Genomic DNA, 22,768 nt, shown 5'->3' with positions numbered 1-22,768 from the left:
CTCCTTTCCTTCTAACTATTTCATTTCCTTTGGTATGGGACTAATGTCCCAGGTTTCTCAGCTGGGTTGAGCTGAGAAAGAAGGTGGAAGGGAAAAAGGGGCTTATGTTGGTAGATGTGAGTTTCTGTCATCAACTCAATCTTCAATCTGTTGATTATTGTGGATCTAGCTAAATCAGCTGGATCTCCTAGACAAACGTGAGGTGCTCTGTGTCCATATTCTACTCTGTTTTTCTGTTTTTCTTTTTTTTTTTTTTTCCTGAAAATTAATAGGATTCTACCCATTGATGATTAAAACAACGCCTGGAGTTTTGGAATGGATCAGATGCGCCAATCAAATGTTACTACATTGCACCCAAAGAGAGGAATGCCATCCAGCTGGGGGTAGGGTCTGTTTTTTCTTTGTCCTCATCAATGTCTAGAGTTGCTGGAAACCTTTTTGGGTTTTTAAATGTGAGAACTTTTAATAGCAAGTACTAGTTTAAAAATGAATTGCTTCATTGTATGAAAACTTGACAGCTTTTTGTTGTTATTGTTGATATGGAGCAAGGTTTATATTCAAAATGTTATATTCTTTATATTCAAAATGTTATTAATAATGTTGAGGCTTTGCAGGCTTTGATAAAGAAAACATTTCAGTAACTACTTCAGATATTTTGGGAGGGAAATTTCATGTTTTAAATGAAAAGTAAATCTGTTCTGATTATTAAGAAAGATGAAAAGAATTTAACTTTTTTTCAGAAACGTCAAAGTTCAGGTCATTTGTCCTAGTTCTTGAAATTAATGCAAAACAGACTAATACCTCTGCATAAACTGTTCCCCTTGCAACAGGGGAAAGGAGGTGAATATATCGATAGGAAGCTATGTCTCTCTTTGTACTGCCTGTGGTCATGTGGCTACTGTGGCAGCAGCTACAGCATGAGACCTGGAATGAAATAAAAGCTTGGTGGGAATGTTAATCTGGAGCCTTGCACGGGTGTAAAGCACAGGTTGCAATCCAAGAAGCAAACTGAAGTGGTTTTTGGCTCCCTTCCAGTTGGTAGAGCATGGCTCCCCATTATCTTCTCACTGGTATGCCACTTGGCTGTTTGAGCAGAGAGAGTGCAGAAACAGAACTTACCTGGCTCTCAGAACTGGGATGGACTTTCCAGGTCAGGCATGAGAGGACCTGTGTGTTGGGATTTGTGTCTGGAAGTAATGCTGTTCCAGCGTTGCTCACTTGAAATCTGAAGCTTCTTATGCTTCACATCAATTTCCTGTTCATGTTAAAATTGCCTTTGCTTTAAAAATAAAGGGTCTTAAATCTGAGGGGTTTGACAGAGTGTGCTGCAGAGTGATTCTTTTCTCCTCTGTAAGTTTCCTGAATGAATGATTTTGAAGCAGTATTTCCCTGCAGAGCCTGCCTCTGTTAAGTCTTTGGACTGGTACAGCAACAGTACACTACTACTGCAATGTTAATAAATTGTGTTCTTCATTTTGGACCTTTGTCAGTCATTTCAGCCTTGGCAGGCTGGAAGAGATGAGAATAGTATGTATAAGTTTTGCTTCTGTTCCCTCTGCATGTGTTCTCAAGGTAGGCAGAGGATTTGGGTCTTCAGAGCGTGTCTATCTGGAACCTGTTAGCAGTGCTGAATTCACAGAAGTAATACAAGAAAATAGCATAATGGTGTTTCATTTCAGTCATCTCTGCATAGGGTTGTACTGCTTTTGTTGGACAAGTGTGCCTCAGATGTTTGTGAGCTTTCCTTGGTTGCAGGAGGTGAGTGGAAGGTGAATTTTTTATGAGTTCCTCCTGTGGGATGAGCCCAGCCAGGGTTTTGCTGCATGTCCATAATCAACCCCAAATGAATCTATGCTGCTGAAGCTGCATCTAACTTTCTTCAAAACTGGGCTTCATGTCCTTGATTCTCTCCCTTACTCTGTTCTTAAGGGAAGGAGATGGTCAGCTAGTATGTGTGTGTCCTGAGTAGGTCTTGCTTGCAGGGAGAAGCAGAAGACTGAGCCAGATGAAAATGGGTTTTCAGAAACAAGGCTGATGAGAGGATGTCACCAGAGAGCTCAACCGGTTTAAACAGAAAGTGTTGCTGAGTTCTGTTCTGGCGTTTACTGTTGCAGGTTTGTGTTTGGCATTAGCAATTACCTGAACACCTTCCAGCTTGGCTGGAGACCAGGTACTTCTTCAAATCTTGTTGGAAGCATGGCAGTGTGTTTCAGGGAGCTTTGGAGGGCCAGTGGCATAGAATGCATGAACTAGTTGAGGTGTTTCAACAAGCCTGTGTTCTTGTAGGCAGGTAAACTGAACCGTTTGAGTCAGATTGGTCCACTTAAGTGGTATTTAGCAAGCAGGTAAGTAGCTTTCAGAAAGTTTGTTACTCGTGGTCCAAAATAGTTGGTTTACCTCAGGCAAGTGGGAGACCCACAGGTTTTGTACTGCTGAGTCATGGATGGATGGAACTGTCGAGGAGAAAAGAATGTTTGGCAAGGAATCTGTGTCTTAAGCTTGAAATAGACCTCTAGAATTGTTTTTTTGGGGAAAACTCATGTTTCTTTAAAACTGGATTACATTGTTTCAAATTTAGTTTTTGACTGTCTTGGCTTGGAAGACGGAAAGTTTGGCTCAGAAATGACTCTGTGTGCAGAAGGAGCTGCAGAAAGATGAATGGATATGAAGAAACTTGGTCTTGTTGTTTTGTGTTGCACTCACTAAAAGAACTTCTAATTTGAGAGTGAATTTTTCGCTATGCTTTGTACCTTTGTATTTCAAACATGTTCTTCGCCTAGATTCTCTGTTCTGTTAAATCTTCCTAAGAACTTGTATGTTCAGCTTGAAGAAAACAGGATGTAACTGACTTGAGATTTCTTGATCTTAAATTTTAATACTTAAATTGCATAACGAAGTGGATTGGCTGCTGCGGGATGGTTATAGTTCAGGAAGAAATTGTGATGCTTTGTTGGACCTCAGATGCCTCAGTTGCAGCAGTGAGAATTTTATTATTCCTTTTTCTCTTTTCTGGACTGATAAGCCAGGAGCCTTACTCCTGGCTCTGCACTTGTGTACATCATCTAGTGTACATATGCATTTGTAACAAAAGACTGCAAAGCAGCACTGTTTGTTCTGCAGAACAGAGGGAATTGGGAAGCTGAGTTGGAAGATTCTCTTTCCTCTTTTTTTCCGCTTTTTTTGGCCCCCTCTCCCTCCTCTTAACAAGAAGTTACTTTAAATAGGGAGCTGTTCAGCAGGTTGCAACTAGAATTCTATAATAAGATCTCTGTTCACTCTCCCTACTTTTTCACATGCCAAGTTGTGGCTGTAATTATATGACAGCTGCCCTCTTGGCTGACATGCAGCAGATTGAACTGGGGATCTCCAGAGCTAAAAGTGTGAGCTGCTACTCTCTGAGCTAAAGCTCTGTAGCTGGAGGCTGTAATGATCTATATCCTTCATGACTGAGTGTAGCAGGGAGCTGCAAAAAGCACTTGCTGAGTTATGGTGCATACAGGGTACTTACTGTGTACGTGGTCACTTCCCTGGTGTACTGGAAGCTTTTTTTGAGTGGCTTGTGATAATTGTACAAACTGTTGTCAACTCATGGGTGCTTTAAAATGATGATCTGTTTGGAAGCCTTTCTACCTCAAAAACCTTTACTAGCCTGTTAGTCAGGCACAGACATTTGTTGCTGCATGTGTAGGTTGTGCTGAGTTCGAGGTGCCTTGATGTTACTGAAGTCCTTCAACTCTACTGCAATGTAAGTAATTGTTACCCATATTGAATGCAATATGAAAAACTCTACCAGTGATGTTCAGACAAGTTTGCCTTTATGCTTTGCCATTGCAATTTCATGGATGGCACCGTGGGAGCTTTGTAAAAGCAAACGAAGGAGAACCTGGAATTGCTGGAAATCTTTCCTGTTTCCTCAGGACCAGGAAAATCTGAGCAGTGCCAAAGTTTGTTAGGCTGAAGAAAAGTGAGGAGAAGCAGAACCATATGGAGCTTCATGAGTGGTGTCAGCCACGTGTAGCTTCTACAACCAGTGTTGTGGGAGAGGGGAAGTGTGTTACAAGTTGAGACGTTAATTTTGAACTTTGTGAAACATTAGTTTTTGAATCCTTAACACCTCTTTTCCCCACATGCCCAAAGGGAAAAAAAAAAAAAAAAAACAAAACCCAACAACCCTCAAACCTTTCAAAAACCATAACAACAACTAAATCCCAAACCAAATGGGAGATAGGCATCTACTAGCTTTATATATGGCCCAGTAAGCATTCCTATCAATTTGCACAGTTCAAAACCAAGCTGATCTTTTTGCATTTAAAAAAAATAGGAAATACGTAAGGGGTGCAATTAAACGTTAAATAAAGTATAAACTGAAGCAGTCATTCAGACCTCAGACATTTAAGTTAGTGCCAGTCCAGTGCGTCAGAAACTTGCTTGATGCTGTATATATTGTTTATATATATATATATATATATATATATATATATATATATATATAATCTCAACATGGACAGTGTCTGCTGTAAACTAAGATAATCTCCATTTATGTTAGGCCACATACTATTACACAGGTCTGACCACACTCAATCATAGTTTAGTAAACACCCTCCATCCTGATTGCATCCTCCACTTCCTTTCTTTGCATTATTTCATGCACACAGAGTTAATATAAAGATGTCTGCCTGTAGCATGGCATAAGAAATCTTATTTCCTCACCTCTCATTCCTGTTCTGTGCCACCATCATCCCATTGGTTTTGGGGGTGCAGCCATTGGCAGGACCATGCTGTAACATACATTAGTCACCTGTTGTGGGTTAGAAGCCCCATTCCTCCAAAGACCTGGGCTACAGTGATCTAGTCCATGCTGCTGCCCTGCAAGCAGCAGTGTCAGCAGAACTGGGGAGGAGATATTTTGCACGAGGCGCAGAGGAAATTTTTTAAGTTCGCATTACTCCTGAGGCATCTTATGAGACTTCCTCTGTCAGGCAATCTCACCAGTCTTAGGGCTTGATTCCTTACTGCTTGTCCCATCACTCTTACAGGGAAGTGAGATGAGGATTCTTCCACTTCCTGTGGGAGCCTCTTGGCAGCCTAATAGACTTTCCTGTCAGGAAGCATTTCTTGATTGGGCTTTAATCATGAGTGTCAGACTACTGGTCCCTAGGATGGTCTTAGCCTGCATCAATACCAGTGCCTTTCTTGCACATGCTGCCTAGAGCTTGGTCTTCCTTCTCTGCCATTTACTGTAGGCCTGTCTCAGCTGTAGGCAGCTGTACCTTGGCTCAGACTCCACTGTCCTTAGTGCTGCTGTTGGAGGCTGTTGCAGAAGTTGAGATCTGGAGCCTACGCCACAGGCCTGACTTGTGAACCGAGACAGACTTGTCATCTGAGTCCGTTTTCAAGAATCCAGGCTGCTGGCAAGTAAGGAAATGCACACCGAAGCAGCATTTGTGTGTGTCTCTACCTTGGATAGAGCCAAGTCCAAGGAATCTGTTACATTACAGCTATCCCATGACCTAATTGTGTTGCTGTCAAATCCAAAAGTGTGGGTAAGACTCCGGTATATTCCTGCAGTCAGTTTAAAGCAGGGCTTTTGATTTCTTTTACATGACAGAGTTTGTGCTGTCTATGTTGAAGCAGCAAGGAAGAGCAACCCAGCCAAGCTGTTCATCTGTGAGGCTGTGGAAATACCAACCATGAGCCTCAGCAATGTCGACTCTGTGTGCCATGCATCCAATTTGGCAGGTGTGGGTGAAGAGTCTGCCTTGCTGTAGCTCAAGGAGTGACTCTTCTAAGGCTGGTGTTAGTTAGGGCAGGTTGTAGTGGCTGGCTGTGAGCAGATGGACAGGTTTCCTGGGGAGGACAGCACACACCCAGTGTCACAGCCCTAGTATGCACTGTAGTATAGAGGCATTAGAAGACTTCCTTCCACAGTACGTGGCTGTTGTTTTGTGTTTGTGGACTTCATGAAAACATTTGATACTTTTCAGGTCTCTTCTCTTTGTTGCTGAACCTCCTCAGTTTCTTGCATTCCCTTTCCAAGGTGGGATGAGTAGAGCACATTTCAGTGCTGCAGAGGAGAATGTATCTTTGGCTTGCATTGTATTGTTATGAAATTTTCTATCACTATTTTCTAATCACTTTCTAGTACAGTCAGTACTCTCTTATCTGCCTCTATAATTTGGGTAGACCTTGTTACGTGATGCCTTTTTAAAGAATGGATGTAATTACTCCAGAGCCAGGGGGTGTGTGAACTGTTTGGACAATGACCCATTAAGCTGTTCATAACCAGAGTGGTTGTGACACCAGAGATGTGAAGTAGTTTTCTTAATATTTCTCCTGATCCTTTCCTCTGTGCCCAGTGTGGATCCTCTATATCCTCATCCTCCCTTTGTGTCCTCCAGTTCCTGTCCTGGCTGCCTTCCGCTCCTCACTTCTCTGCCAGTGAGTTATTTCTCTGGTGTTCCCACACAGTTCTTATTCCTCACCAGCCGTGGGCTTCTATCCTCTCCTTGACCCCCAGAGGTCTTTGTCCACCTTTCATCGGTGCTTTGCCATTGTTGGTTCTTCTGCAAGCTCTGCCTTTCCTGACTGTACTGCCCCCTTCACGAGGAAGAGCTTTTTGCTTTTCTCCATTCCCATGGGAGAAATAAAACTTCTGTCTTGTCTAGAGGTGCATAAAACATGGCCACACTGTCACCAGATTTTTGGTTAGTTTGTGTCCTCTGACTCGGCTAATCTTTTCCCTGTTAACCATGTATGAAGTGTCCCTCTTCCCTTTGTTTTCATGGGATTTGTATGCAGTGTCTGGCTCCCCTGGGACTAAATGCCGTGCCTGTTGAATCTGAGGGTGTTTTCAGCAGTTCCTGCTGCTGCTTCTGAGCTGCTTGTTCAGCTGTGCCAATGCAGCTGAACGTGCTGCTGCACATTGAACTGGATCAGGGAATTGATCTGGATTAAAGTAGCCAAGGTGGAGAGGAAAGCTGCTTAACCCAGCGATTTGCTCAAAGAAATACTTGAAAAACTACAGTTTAAGAGCACTTTGACTTGATAGCCCTTTGACTAACAACCCCCTGGTATAGAAATCCCTTGTTTAAATGTAGAGTTGCTGCCTCGGCTCTTCAAACCCTCCTCCTGAGCTATTAAACACCAGCGGCCACCTTCTTCAGGCTTAGAGCAGCTGCTGCAGGTTAAGATGTGCTGTGCAGCTGCTCCAGGATGCATGGGACACAATGCTGTTTGGAAGGGATGAGGACCCCCTGGAGTAAAAATGGACACAAAGTGTGTCGGGTGTGCAAAATCATCCTTTCATGGAACATCACAGACTGAGACAAAGCTTTGTGCTTTTTTTTTTTTTTTTTTTTTTTTTTTTTTTTTTTTTTTTTTTTTTTTTTTTTTATCATGATTGCTGGGCTGGTTTCACCCTGAGCCTTATTAGTGTTCCAGGATGTTGCCGTGCCACTAAGTGTGGGAAATACAGCGTGCCTTGATGCTGACTCGAAATGCTTCCCTCTGCCCTTCTCCGTGGGACACATTTAACCTGCTCCATCCCTCCCGAGCTGATAGAGTGGAGCCCTGTCTGGTGGCTCTGCTCCTGCTCTTCCCCTTGGCTTTCCCATGCCTTTCCCTGCCTGATCCGTTCATGTGCTCCCAACTTCATGCTGTCCAGGGTTTAATTTTTGTTTAAGATCTTCGTTCCTTTAATGACAGCGGGAACCGAAGGCTGTTCTCTGTGGGGGCTGTGGTGCGTGGCTGTGCTCGAGGTAATGAGACTTGATGAAAACCTCTTGTTACTGTGGCAAGATTTCTTCCTTCTCTGTGTTTAAGAAGAAGGGGGGTGTGGGGGCTGGAGGAGGAAAAGAAAAAGTGACAGACCCTGCTGGGTATGTTAATATATTTTTAATGGCTGCCGTGTGGCTAGCTGAGGACTTATTTGTCCAGGCTGTGAGAAAAGGGTAGCAGCATGTTACTCTTGTGCACCTTTGAGCTCAGATGGGAAATGGGAGAGAGGGAGGATTGAGTGAAAATTTCACAGAAATCCTGTTGATAAAAATGAAATCTCCTAGAGACGGAGGGGATTGGCAGGGAAAGAAAGATTGGATCCCAGATACCTCCTCCCCTCCCCCTCCCCAAATCTTCCTTTTTTTTCTGGAATATTCCGCTGTCTGCAATCATCACCTGTCTCAGACTATGGTATTTCTAACCAGTGGTGAGGGAAGAGATTTTTCTGAAATAATTGCTGTATTTTTGCAGAGGAATATTTTTGAGAAACAAAAGGGTTTACGCTACAGTGTCAGGCTGGGGAAGGGAAGGGGCTGGCAGGGATGCAGGGTGGGTGCTGGGCATTTTCCCCTTCCAGCCTTAATAGGCCAGTTAAGCTGCAGGCAGGATGAGGCTGGTGGTCCGAGCTGGCTGCCTGGGGTGATGAGGGGTTTTGCTGCTTTCCAGGCACACAGAGCACAGGACTGAGGGGCAGCTGTGGGTTCTGGGGGCCAGGAGCCAGGTGCCTGGGGCAGTAGGTCAGAGCAGAGATGTGCTGTGAGGAGAGCGAGCGCTGCTGGTGAAACATTGATGCTGCACAGCCCTGCTGAGAGGGGGAAAGAGCCAAGAGCCAGGGAGCCTGGCACTTGGTGTGTGCTGAGTACATGGAACTGCCTGGAGAGAATGGCACTTGTGACACGTTGGGAGATGGGCTGGAAGGGTTTTGGTGTGGTCAGGCACTATGGAGTGCACAACCAGCCAACTCCTGGTGCGGGAGGGTTGGGGGAGCAGTGACATCTCTCTCTGTCCTTGTGTTCTCATTCTTACAAAATCCCAATCAAGGGTGATGGGTGATTCCTATGGCAGGAAGGACTGAAAATCAGGTAGACTCCAAACTAGTGTTTTCCCTGCTGCCAGCAAGTCGTTGTTCCTCAAGAAACAGCTCCTGTGCCAGCTCTGTATCTCCCCTGTACTCAGAGACAAGCTCATTTCTCAATATCCACTTACAGGACATCTGTTCACCCAGTGTTGAACCCAGGTGGCTTGGCGGGCCCTTCTCTGAGTAAGGAAGCCAATGCACGTGAGGCATCTCTTATCAAAGCCATAAAGGCATGCTAGCATCTCCTGAGGCAGGTGCCTGGTTGGGTCACTGCAGGGGGGATGTCAGGAAGTCATTTTCTTGAGTCACTGCCCAGTCCTGGAGTAGGGTGTGTGAATGGGCAGCAGCCCTCACCTGGCTTCTTGTTTCTGAGGGGCTGGAAAATGTCCCGCAGCAGATATGCCTCTTCTTGGTGTTCCCAAGACAGCATCCCTACAGGGTCAAAGCTGTACTTTTTGGGCGCAAAAAATTAAGAACTGGATGTCTATTTAATTTTGGAGCCAAGAAACAGTGCTAAACTGGCAACTGCTGGGATATCCTTTGTAGTCTGCCCCTGCCAACGTACCAGATTGCTGAGTCCTGGCCAAAGTGGCCCCTCTGATTTTTAAGTCTCACAAAAACAGTTTGTGGGAGATTTCTCGGAGGAAACTGTAAGTTTCTTTGTGTTGCAGAAGACTGGAAGCACATATGGTGAGTTACTGATATCTGTCTGAAAGGACAACCCTGACCCAATTGCTTGGCTGATCTGACCATACCCTTATTTAGACTGAAATTAACTTTCAGCTGATTTAGTAAAAATAGGTTTAGTAATGAAGCAGATAAATCAGGGATACGTTTGCATTCTGTATAAATCTGTCCATATGGGTGTTTATGGGTGTTTTATGTAATTTCACCCATCCACTTAAAGTGCTTCAGCTTACCTCTCCTGTGTGCCCCTCTGCAGGCAAGACCTAGTTTTTGATGAGTGTCCACTGCTTTCTTAACCCACTTTCCCAGCTGGTCTGAAGTTGCTGATGGCATCATCACTTGCCCAGGAGCATGAGTGAATGCAAATTGGCACAAAATAAGAACTAGGGGCCTACCAGGCTCCCAGCCCTGTAAATTCCGACTTGTTGAAGTCCTTCTTGGATTGAGTAGCCAGCAATAACAGTTGGCTAATAAACTCATATATTGTTATTTTTACTCAAACCTCTTCCACTGATAGTATGTTTATTAAAAAAATGGAAGGATATTTTTTTCTCTCCTTGAGTGTGTTTTCTAGTGTTAGCACTAGATTAGTTTTACATATGACCCAAAGGGAATGTTCTAAACTAGGCTTGTACCAATTTATCTCCCCCATTCACCCCATCACAATGGATTTAAAAAATGGTACTGTCATCAAGCTTGATATATCTAAGGCTGCAATAAAGAGTAATGTGTGCTCTGTGTTTTAATTTTTTGGAGGCCTTAGAGAACTGCTACTGAGGTATAATGGATGTTTCTGTGAGCACTAATACTTTAATTGTAGGTAAGAGAATTTTGCCTTTCTGCAGCTTAAAATATCTTGATAAATACAAGTCTTGGTACAGACAGTTGGAAAATCAAGTGAAGACCATCCAGAATTTGCTGTGAGCTGATTAAAATCCCATTCCCTTTTTAACAACACAGCTTTCAGTTTCTCACTGTTCAGGAGATAAAATTTTCTTGGCCCACTGATTCTCATAGTCTTTCTGTCTAAAAAAACCTTTAATTGCTGGATGGGCAAGATGTGTGAGGTAAAGGAAATGGCCAAAAAATTTTGTCTTTTTAGGCAGCTGATGTAGGTGCTCCTCAGCCCAGTGAGGATGTCCCAGGGAAGTGGCAGTGAGGTTTGTTCATTAATCCAGTAACACTTCACCCCAAGCTCACCCCCTTGCCTTTCCTCTGGCTTCCTTAGCCCTTCCCCCTCCGTAGGAATCTGAGTCAGGGGGAATTGCAGCCTGTGAGCTGCACTGTGGCAGTTGTGGCTGCTGCTAAATCAGCCAGCTGAGCACCTGCTGTCTCCTGCTAAGGGGACTGAGCAGCCAGCTATTTGTTGTTAAAGTGACATTGTCAAGATAAAAATCCTGTTTTAAGCAGGCTCTTCCTTGTATTCTTGAATAAAGTACTGGATTACTAAATTAAATTAAATTTAGGAAATCACATTGGTCTCCCATTTTTAGCCAGAGGGGATGGCCTTTAGCATCAGGTATGAATTGCCCACACAACCTGCAACCACAACTTCATGTGCTGAGGTCAATGAATTGACTTCCATGCAGCTTATCAGGTGGGGCTCTTTCACATGTGACCTTATTAAAACCTGGAGTCCTCTCTCCATCACAGCAATCCCATGACTGTTTCTTTAAGTGTAGGGGAGGGTGTTGTTGCAGCGTCCTTGACAAAATATCTTTCTTCCCCGGAATATCTGCCAAGAGGGGCATGGGCCAGTCATTCATTGAGCTTTAGATGTTACTACAGTGTGTTGCTGAATGAACAGATTCTTCTGAGGGGCATCAAAGGCAGATATTTGCCTCATGCTAGTGTGAGGGCTAAGGCTCTTTCCTGAACGGGTAGTTGTGTACTACACTTGATTACGTTGTTTTGTTGGTGTGATTCCTGTTTTTTATTTTAAAAAAATAACCCAGCTTTCTCAAGCCAGCTGTTATATCATTTCATAACCTCAGACTGGTTCCTTCCCTGCTTCTGACCTGTTAGTTCATTTTTGTATTGCTTCAGAGCTTCTTCCTTCTCTGTCTCCCCTTGAACTTCCTACCCTCATTCTTCATGTGCTTGGACACATACCAGCATTGAAATGCCTGTGTGCTCTGAGGGGAGTTTAAAACTACTGTGAGATATTTAATATGTGGAAGACGAACCTGACTTGCCACAGACACACAAGAAGGAGAAAGGAGTGACCCAGCATCCCCAGGCTGAGATGTGAGCTAGTGCCTGCTCTTCTCTCCCCTGCCTCCTAGCCTCCTGAGGAAGTCAAAGGTTTCTCCTAGTCAGGTCTCTGCTCTTGCTTGTCTTCCAGTGTTCTTTCCTGGCTCTTTTCATCCTTGCTCAGAGCATTTGGGTGGCACAAAGTAGAGAACAGGCCTTTGTTCCTGGTACAGGCACTTTTGTCAGGAGGGAAAGAGGAGCACTATGGCTTGGGCACTGTCCCTGGCTTTGGTTCCCGTGTTGAGATGCTCTGCTGTCTGTAAAATGGGGCTTTTGCAGCTCACAGGGCTGGGGGACGTGCCTGCTTACAGACTGCAAAGCACTTGATGGAGGGAGAAGGGAAGACTGTGGACTGAGAGCTGCAGAGCTGCCCCTGCCCTGTGATAGCAAAGTGGAATTGGCACCTTGGGCTTTGCTGGGAAACAAGAGGGTGAGAGGCAATAAAAGATCAGTTTCTAATCTGTTTTGTGGGAAACGCTGAGCAGCAGCAGAAGTGCTGGAGCTGCTGATCTACAGATTGCTGTGGCTTGGCTTAGTCTTGTTTCACATTATAGTGATTTTCTATGAGCTTGTCTGTGTATTAATGAAGGCTTCCAGTTCAGTACAAGGTGTTACCACTGGATGACAATTTCTTGGTTTTTGTCACAAGTAAGTGAATTTTCCCAACGTCCTACCTCTCTGTATGCACACACATGCACATGCGTGTGCATTTGGGGATCATTCAGTATGGAAAGTGCAGTGGAAATGTAAAATACTATCATTACGTGCAGCGTTCATTTCTGGTTTTGGACTGCAGTTCAGCTTGGCAAGGGGAACTCTGTGTCTGGGCAGTCTTGTATCTGATCTGATCTATTTGTGCTTTTTTGCATTGTGGTTTACAGCCCTGCAATTGAAACCTTCAGGATTACTTAAAAGATGGAATGAGAGTGTGCTTCTACTGAGCTTTGTAAAGGCCATTTCTTCTAGTGCAAAATAATGGGCCTAAGTGGGTTGACAGTGCTCCTTTTAAATCCACCACTTGGTTCCTGAGGGGGTGGGGGCGAGGACGTAATGTATAGGTCTTACAGGAATAAAGGCAGTGTTTATGCTCCCCTGCAGCTCTGCAGCAGTAGCTCACTGACTGACCCTATTAGCAGAGCTGTGCTGTCAGTGTGGTCCAGCTGTGTGCACGGGGAGCCGAGCTGAACAAACAGCACCGAGTCAGGGCTTCCAGCAAGGCTACGGCAGAGACTGCCACGTGGGGAAAGGAAGGGATGCTCCCTCGTAGCTCAGTTGTAAAAATACACCTGAGTCTCTCCTCTCCTGTTCGTTTGAAGGTGCAGCTGTGGGAGTGACGGGTCTGAGGAGTTCCAGTAGAGGCAGTGCCTTGCAGTGCTGTAGAAAAAGCAGGTGGGGGTACCAGAGGGGTGCATTTCTCCCTGAGCCGCAGCTGAGCCCGTGCACCAGCACTGCTCTTGAAGAAGCTGCAAGGAGTACTGGAAACACTTATGGATGAGAGGTAAAGTCGAGGTCTTGATCAATCGATTGTTAAAGATCCCACTGTACTTCTCACGAGATGAGGGGACACTAACCTCAGTGTCCTGGCCAAATTCCAGTTCATTGCTTTCTGCCTGTCTGAAATTTCCCCTTTCCCTCCCCCTGCCGTTGGTCCTGGAGAAGTTATCGTTTGCTTTCTCTCTTAATGAGTCACAGGTAATGCTGCTGGCACACAGCTGATGTTTTATTTCATCCTGGTGATGAGGGAGTGATCCCTGTGGTTCGGGGGCTTGGGGCTGGAAGAGGTGCTATGGAAACACAAAGGTGTTTGGAATGTGCACATATACACAAAGGCACTCTTGGCTACTGCTCCCTTCAGCTGCCGTTTCAGAACAGGTAAACAGGTTTTCCAGCTACATCTTCCAGCTGAACCCAAATCACAAATTGTGTGTGTGTGTGTCTTCAGTGCGTGTGCGCAAGCCTGTCTTCACCCCCTCCCCTTTCGTCTTGGAACAAGAAGAATGTGTCAAGCCCTCTGGCTGCAATCCAGGACTCTCCGTGGAACTATAAATCGACCCGTCAGGGAGGGGGAAAGAGATTAACGTTGGCCGTCTTCATTAGTGAGTCCCCAGAGAAAACTGGGTCTGCCATGAGCCGTGAATGAGACCATCTGAGAGAGGAGGGGGAGAGCTTGTGGTTTTTATCACTGCCTCCAGAGACCCTGGAGGAGTGGAGGAAAAGAGTATGATAGGGATGGGAGGATGTAAAATGAAGGAAGCTGGAGCTTTCCAGCACATCGCTCGTTCCCTCATTGGTGGGCAGGTAGCTGTTTGCTGCTCCTCCGCACCAATCCCTGACCTGTGAGTCCATGTGTGTGGCTGGAATACTTGGCATGCTAATTGGGAGCAGAGAGGAGCAAGCCCAGTGGCAGTGCAATGCCCTGCCATGCTAAACAAACGCCAGTAATTGCATTCAAGGTACTTTCATTATGTCAGATTTTTCACAGAAGCAGAAAAGTGCATTTATCACAAGCAGCATAATTCTTCCTGGGCACTGCTTGGGGAGTGTGTGTGCTTAATTCCCTGCCCCCTCTGCCTCACAGAAAGATGAAAGTAATTTTTGCCTTTTTTTCATTCTCAGTTGCACACAGATTTTTACAAATAGCTTCTTTGAGCTTCAAACAACAATCTCTTTCTTCCTCGTGCTGTTTATTGTGTATGTTTGCACCGCAGGCTCATGCAAACACATACATGCACTAATGCACACGTGTGCTAATTGGTGTTTTTCCAGGCTGACAGAGGATATGGAGGCTGCAACTGCAGCTAGTAATGTTTCAGGATCCCTTGTAAAGTCCCTGAGAGCCTGGATTCTGGTGATGCTCCTACCAGTAAAATCTGGTTTAAGCTGGTAGTTGTCTTCCTCCCCCCCGCTTCTTGCAGTGAGTGACGCAGGCTCAACAGCTCTAGATAGTGATGCTCTTTATTCACCAGGCAGGCATCACACATCACGGGCAACACCAGCTATGTATGCACACTGTCCTACCAGGGTGCCTGGCAGTGACCTGGGGGGGCCAGGGAGACGGAGGCCTCTTGTCTGTACCCATGTGGTCTGTGTCACCTCTGCAGCATGACAAGAGAACCAATTAGTGTCAGTTGTGGTGGCAGTTCTTACTGATGGGGACACAAACCTGGCTAAGATGTGAACTGAGACATCATACATCTTCTCACTGTGCCTCCCCGTGGGTCTCTGGGGTGTCAAAGTCACACCTGGGAGGAAGGGAGCTCCTGGGAAATACAGCCAGTGCCTGCAGCCATTCTGGTTTCAGGAGGTGAGAGTGACCTTTGCAGGTGATGGGAATTACCAATCTGCATGGGAGAAATCTCTGATAAAACTTATAGTTCTCTTCTCCCTGTCCTCTCACTGCTGTGTTTTTGCTCTCTTGCTGTTTTCCCCTTAGACATCTGACTGCCCTCAATACCAGCACAGCTTCCTGTGTTTGCTGTACCTTGATATCCATAGTCCTTCGTAAAATATGGTGCAAGGCTTAGCTTTTGCTTTCAGACATGCCACCAGAGCTTAGACACCTTTGATGTGGAATTTGTTAGCTTCTTGAAATTGCTTTTTAACTAACCTTTGCAACACCACTGTGACTTGTACTTCTCGGCAGTTAGTATTTACTAAGTGATGCTCCTTGATAATGAGTAAAAGTAATACCATGTTTCTGATACTGATGGAGTTTTTAAAAAATATTTTGTTAGGACCAACTCATAGCCTATAGTCCCTAGATTCATGTGTTCACAGGCAGAACTGGACAAACAAATAATGATACAAATAGAAATATGGACAGGAGAACAAAGCTGGAGCAGAGGAGCTGCTGTTTACATGAAAGGAGAGCACTCCTGGTGCTAAAAGGTGGTATTTCAGGTGAGTCAGCCCCAGACTTTGTCTAAAAGCCAGTAATCCTGCTGCTCCCTAGTTCCCTGCTGCTCTCACTGTTCCCATCTGAGGAGCATGCACTGATGTTTTGCCATACCTTGGAAGGAGAAGAAGTAAATGATGAGTGGAAGGGTAACTGCACTATGGTGTGTCGCAACACTGCCAGCTACGGTGTCGCTAATGAACAAGCTGATGGATGAGTTATTTGCTTCATGGTCTGCAGGGAAGAAGCCACCTTTGCTGACACCCACCTCTGAGCCGTGTGAGGGCTCTGCATCAAAAATAGTATGTCATCTGCAGGAGAAAAAACCTGCTTTTCCTTGTGCAGCTGGATGCCCTTTGGAAAGCTCCAGTTCAAGCCTGATCCTCCTTAGCTTGTGGTGTGGCCCGAGGTAGTTCAGTCTGTGAGGCAACCTGCCAGCTGAGGTGGAGGTCTCTGCTCCTGTGGGACCTCTGTCCTACTGGAAGAGTGGAGGAGGCACAAGGGGAATGCAGCCTGCTGTGGGGGAAAAAATGCTGCAGTAGATTAAAGCAGCTGCTGAGGGATTCCTCCAGTGAAGCTTGAAATCAGATTGTTTGATAGACATCGTGTTAGAAGCACCTGGCTGGTTCTGTTTGCCCCACAGCTCCCTACCTCAGAGAGAAAACAAGGATTTTCACTGCTCCAGAATTGCTTTACTCTTCCCTCTTCCCTTTCTTTGCTATGCCCCAGAGGGTAGATTTCCTGCCTGCAGTGAGCCATGGGTATCTGCTGGAGGTGGAGGGTGGTAGGAGGGTTTGGGAACCCCTCACCCCAATGGCATCTCCTTGTCTGAGAGACGCAGAGCCTATGGAGACATGGGTTGGTTTAGTGTGATTTTATTTTTTTTTTCCCAGCTCTCATTTTTGTTCTACCTCATTTACATATTGTGGGTTTTTTTTCCCAAGCCTCTGCATCTTTTTGCCTTTTTTTTTTTTTTCCTTTAAATTATCTTCTCTCTGCTAAAGATTGCTCCCTAACTCTCAAATGTCCCTCCCCCGCCTCACTCCCCCCCCCTTCCCCCCCTGCATTTTTCTTTCATCCTTTGTTCTTGATTGCTTGTGCCCGGGAGCAAAGAAAGGAAAAGGAAAGGATACCATCTTTCTGTGAAATACAGGAGAGAGAAATAGGCAGGCAAGCAAAGTTGACAGCCTGGCAGAGTGAGATTGAATCCATCTCAGGAACATGTTGCACACCTTAAACATGGGATTCACCTTCTCCATTATGCTTGCCATGCCGTGCCCTGTGGCTCTGGTCCTGCCAGCCCTGGATGGGACTCCCCTGCAGAAATGTTGCTTTTGGCATCTGCTGCCCCAGAGGGGCAAAACCCCACCTGCTGTGGCTGCACTGGTTGCTAACAGGGTCCCGTGCATGGTCCACTCCTGCTCCCAGTCCTGCTGTGAATCTGCCGTGTCTTTCTCGCACAGGAGTGTAGGGATAATCATCTGAAATGTGTGTGCACGCTGGCTGATGCATCACATCTCTCTCCTTCCATCTCCTCTCCCCCTGCATCAGCAGCTCTACCATAATCTCTCAAAATCAACAGGCCATTACAGTCTGATGTAACTCAGGGAGTACTCTGAGACAGGAATCCTGCAGTGTACTTAAAAACCCTAATGCACAAACACAGTGCTGTCTTGCACTCTCCTTCCACCTCGTTTCCTGGTTTCTGATGTAAAATGAGCATTGTTTCTATGCCTGCACGTAGGGGTTTTTAACCGAGTTAGGCTTCAACCAGCTTTTTATTCCCTTTCAGCTCCCAGAATCTCAAATATAGAATCTGATCTTCTCTTCCCTCCAAACTCCTCAATTTTTTATTACCTTTTAGGAGCAATGACTTCCAGCTTGTGCCTTGGGAGAATGGAGGTCACAGAGACCTCACAGAGGCCCTCTGTTTCACCTGCCTTTCACCTAAAGTGTATGTTCCACTGCTGAGGGACAGTCTGGCCTGTCCCTCAGCAGTGGAACATACACTTTAGTTGATCAGACCCCATGGAGAGCCGTTCAGGTAGAGATGAGCCATAGTGAGTTTTGCACAGCAGAAATGTCTTTCCCTAGAAGATCATTATGTTAAATGTAGCCTTATATTTCAATCCTCCTTCTTAGTCCCGTCTCCTGAGTTTTTGTTGTAAGCCACATTTCTGCCCCGGAGAACTCTTGAATTTAATTCTTACTGGGGAGGAGCATCTACTTCCCTGGTATTTGCAGGTTGTTCCTGTTTCTCCTAGGACTCTTATGCATCTGATACCTAGGCTGCAGGCTGATGCAGTGGGGTAGCACAAACTTCAATGTCAAATACCACAGAAATGGATTTTTTTATTATTTTGGTTACATAAGATAAACATGAATGATGGATGAAACTGAGTGAGGTGTTGGTTGGATAGACCATATTTACTGTCAGTGGCTCTTCCATGCCTCTTGCTGTGGCATCTTGCTGGATCATCATTGTGTGGGGTGTCATGGTTCATGTGTTGCTGTGTGGTTTGCTTTATGCCCATGGTAAAGTGCCAGGGACTTGTTGGGCCCACTGACCCGTTCAGTCTGATACTCTGTCTTGGTCACTGGAGCTGGCTGTGATGCCAGAGCTGACACCAGGCATCCTCAGAAAGTGAAGAACTATTCCAGTGTGGGTAATTTCGAGCAGTGATCCTAAGAGAGAAGCTGCTTCTTTGTGTCTCTGTCAGTTGGTTTCCGTACATTTTGAAAAGCATGAATGAGGGTCTGCACTAGTTTATAGCTGATTTTGTATCTGATACCACTGTGGATATTTTTGTTATCTTTGCAAAAGTCTAATTGTTAAGATACTGGCCAGTCTGTCTTCTGGACTGTCAAAGGAGCTCCATGTGCTTCTATCCTGCAGCTGCAGGGACTGCAATTTGGCAAGACCACCTCCTGTGTCATGCCTTCACTTGTCCTCCATGTCCAAATGTCCAGGGAGCCTCCTGCCAGAACTGCAGGTGCTGGAGACAAAAATGCAGGATGCCTCTCTTCATACTTACCCCCATTCAGCTAATGAGTTTTATAGCTTATCACCTACTGGTTCCAGTCAAAGCATTACAGCTGCCCAAGCAGCTTGAGCTTCCCTTTTCCTTTGCTTTCTCTTCATGCCATACCTTGCACTCCTTTGGAGACAGCAGTTTTTATTTTGGCTTGCTATAAAGTCTCTTCTCTGGTACAAAAAGCTCCTGTACAGCTGTGTGACTTTGGAAGGCACTTGCTGACCATTTTGTCATTTCTCTCTCATGTGTCTCATTTAATCTGAAAAAACTCCATTTTCCCTCTCTTTGCCCCTTTTAGTGTTTCTCTTCTCCTTGCATTGTAGATACGAGCACATGAGCCAGTTGGGAATATTGATGAAATGTAGGGGTTTTTTCTCTTTCTCTTTTTGTCAGTTTAAACACTAGTAAGTGTCTGTCTAAGACGCAGCATTTCATACAAGTTTCACAGGGAAAGGAATGTGGTGTTGTCCAGCTGCCCAGAATATCCCCTAGCCTGCCAGCACAAAGACTCTCCTCGGAGCTAGAGCAAAGCCTTTGCTCCTGATGGGATAGGGTGGTGGGCAGAGAGGTGCCTTCATGTCATTCTGTTAGGAGCGGGAGAAGCTTGGTTTGGTTTGTGTTTTGTTTCCTTAAAGCTTTGAAAAGGTGTGTCTCACCTGCTGCAGCGTAATTAAAGCGTTCTTACGTCTGTTTGGCTTCCGAAGCTGGTTTACTGTAAGTTGTTCTTGGAAAACGCCTTCAAAAGATGTTGGAAGGTGAAAGGGCAGGATTGGGTGTCAAGCTATGAACCAGGAACTTGTTGATATGATGCGCTAAATAGTTGTTTCTCAAGCCGCAGGTTTGTGTTAAGTGGTCCTGGCGGTGCTGTGGCTGCAGTATCACTTAGAACGTGTGCAGTTCAGGGAAAGGGGCAAAGATAGGCCGTCCCACTGGAGGGAAGGTGCTGGAGGAGGACTTGACTTGGGGCGCTCCAAACCCAAGCCTGCCTCTGCTGATGACGTTGTTTAGCTGCTCTGCACCTCCAGGAGAGGATGTGCTGGAGGGCTTCCCGTTGTAAGCTCTGGCTGTGGGAGTCTGAGAGAAAGGCAGGAATTTGGCTTGAACCCCTTCCGACTGAGCTGGGGGAAGGGAAGCAGATGGAAGAACCTGAATGAAAGCAGGCTTGCACTCTCTCAGTGCCGTTCACCATTTGGAGTTGAAATCTACGGCCCGGAGATGGAGGGATCTTGGCATTTGGGTTGCAAGTGTCAGGTTGTTCCTAAGGGCACGGCTTTGAGACGGGCTGATGCAGACAGAGATCAGCACGGCTGCCGAGTGGAATGGACCCCGTTGTCTCCCCACATTCCTCGGTACTGCTGCAAGTATGCTGTGGTAAACCAGCCAAGGAAAGACAACGTTTTTCAGCCAGATCTAGTCAGGGAAATGTGCTGAGGGAAAAGTGGCAGGAGGGGCTTCTTTGCCCCCTCAGCAGAAGCAAGGACTTGGATTGTCTTGACGTGTTATCTGACAAGTTGTTTTCAGCTCATTTAGCTAACTCGTCTGCTTCCTGCTGTTGCCCTCTCCTGTTATCCCCATTTAATAGTACTTCCCAGCTTTAGGAGGGTGTGATAAGGCTATCGCAGGCTGAGAAGTGATCCGATGAAACGCGCGTGTGTGTGTGTGTGTGTGTATGTGTGCGAGAGGGAGAGAGACCTAAGAAGAATTTCTGCTGTCAGAACCTCTGCGGGGCAAGAAATGGCCTTGGCAAGGGCTGCTGACAGGAGGGAACGGGATGCCTTGGCACGGCCGGGTCCGTGCGGAGCCTTTCCAGCCCTTCTGGCCCATTGTGTTGTGCTGACTGTGCGTGACTCAGCCGAGCACTCGCCTCGGTGGCATTTCGCAGTTTGTCTGTAACACAATAGCGCTGGAGCGCTGCCGCCCATCAATTCTGAAACTAAACGGGATGGCAGCGATGGGCAGCAACCTATTGATTGCGCTGTAAATCAGAAGGCTAAAGGAAAAAGCCCGATTCCCAGGAAAATTGCAGGTCTCTCACCTGCTGCGGGCAGAAGAGTCTTTCTGCCTCCTCTTCTGGGCACATGCAATATTAGTACTTAACTCTCTTGTGCGCAGGGACCATCGGTAGTCTGGAATCTTGGATCAGTGCTAGTTCTTTCCATGTTTTGTGCAGGCAAATGAGGGGATTTCAGCAGGGCGGGATGAGGTCAGATAATGGGGCTAGAGGGTTCAGCCTTGCTTAGAAAGGAATCCGAAAGAGAAACGGGACAAGTGGACTATTGGAACTCCTGTGAGCTGGTGTAGAAGCTGGTGTTGATTCCTCTGCTTTTTGGATTGATGCCTTTTTTTGCAGCAGAAAACAAAAGATCGGTGACACAGAACTATCCCTCTTCCTTTTGCCAGCAGTGGGTTCTGCTCCAGTGACACCTGGCTTTGGAAATGGTAAACTGGAGCGTTTAACTGGTGTCATCTCTGTGAAAGGAAACAACTCCAGGAAGAGCAAAGGTGCTGCTCAGAGGTGGGATGTGACCGGGTTAATGTGGGACAGAGAGAAATATCAGTGCCAAGGCTGAAGAACGAGAGATTTGGGGGAGATGATGAATTGCTGGGCAGAAGATGGACAGATGGAAAGAAATTTTGGAAGAGGTCCCAACGTTGCCCCATTTAGTACATTTAGGAGAGTCATCGTTCTGCTCATCAGGCATATGTTTTGGGAATGGGCCAGGGGACTTTTCAACAGAATCAAAATCACAATCTCAGCTTTCTTTTCTTTAAAAAAACCCCAAACAGAACCCTCCAAAACAAAAGAAACCAAAAAAACCCACAACCGAAAAACCTGAGGGGAAAAAAAAAAGAAATTAAACAAAACAACTTGTCAACAACAACAACAGAACAAAACAAAATCCCCAAACCAGACTCGTTATTTTGGGGTAATTTTTATATTAATTGAGAAGCTTTATAGAAATAAATAAAAAAAATCTGTTAACTGTTACTATCTCTTAGTTTTCTTACCCAAGTATAAACAGGAGTTTCACATAGAGTCAGGACAGATGTAGAGGCAACTTGGGAAAAGTGGAATGACAGGAAATTATGTTGGTCACAACTGAAATGTTCAGCACAGCCAAAGCACTTGAGCTAGTGAACCTTTTTTACAGCACATGTTGCCCCTGTGCCACAGATTGTTAATTTTCTCTTACCAGGAGCAGATGGAGAAAACCCCTGGGGATGAGATTTTTCTCTTGTGACTGGAGAAAAGTCTCTGTGCTCTCTGCACACCTCTCGCTTTCCTGTGTCTGGGTTAGCAGGAAAGCTCCATGAGGATATACATGTGCTGTACTGGATCCATGTTTGCTGAAAGTGCTGAGGGATGCTGAGGTCAGACAAGCTTCCCCTGCTGCAGTGGGGAACTGCTATAATAACTGCTCTTTCTGCTGTTATAGGCCACACAAGGATGAGATATTCATTAGGCTAATGAGCAAATTCAAAGCTTTAGGATGAACAAAAAAAAGAAATGTATGTTAGCTCCCAACTGGTAATATTTGTAGGATCAGAGTCACAGAATTATTGAATTTCTAAGTTTCCCCAAGTGACCAGTACTTGAATTAGATGCAGCTATATATGAGTATGTGGTTATATTCTTAAATGTGGGAGTGTATGTGTGCATTGTGGTCATAATATAGAAAATGAGGGAAAAAGCAACCTTACCTCATTTCTTGCCTTTTTCTATGTCAATTCCCATTCATTAAGCACAGAGAAGGGGTATTTTTGTTTCCTAGGGAGATATTTTTCTTCCCCCTCCACTAAAAGAAAATGCAGAAAGCTTTGGTCATGCATTTGAATGCAATTTGGTTTGGTTTGTGGTGCAGAGGTCTGAGTGTGCATTAGGACATGACCTGCCTGGTGTACCTGTTTAGTATCACTTCTGTATACAGAGGGAGGGTTTTGTGTAAATTATATCGACCTGCTATCCAAAGGCAGTTTTGGATTACAGATTATCTGGGCTGGATTCAAATCCTCGAGGAGAAATAATCTTTAATCATTCAGGCT

At 45.5% G+C, this 22,768-nt stretch overlaps 1 protein-coding gene across 1 annotated transcript in view; it reads left to right on the top strand.

Moving 5' to 3' along the window:
* Nucleotides 1-233: 233 nt before the first annotated feature.
* TCF20 (transcription factor 20) overlaps nucleotides 234-22,768 on the top strand; it is a 118,281-nt gene continuing 95,746 nt past the window's right edge. The window contains exon 1 of the mRNA XM_066319815.1: nucleotides 234-383. The gene's annotated coding sequence lies outside the window, so the exon portion shown is untranslated. The remainder of the gene's footprint in view (nucleotides 384-22,768) is intronic.

Source organism: Sylvia atricapilla, chromosome 5 (assembly GCF_009819655.1).
Source record: "Sylvia atricapilla isolate bSylAtr1 chromosome 5, bSylAtr1.pri, whole genome shotgun sequence".
NCBI classification, from domain to species: domain Eukaryota; kingdom Metazoa; phylum Chordata; class Aves; order Passeriformes; family Sylviidae; genus Sylvia; species Sylvia atricapilla.
Note: the sequence above shows the minus strand (reverse complement) of the source record. Positions and strands in the feature narration are given on the sequence as shown.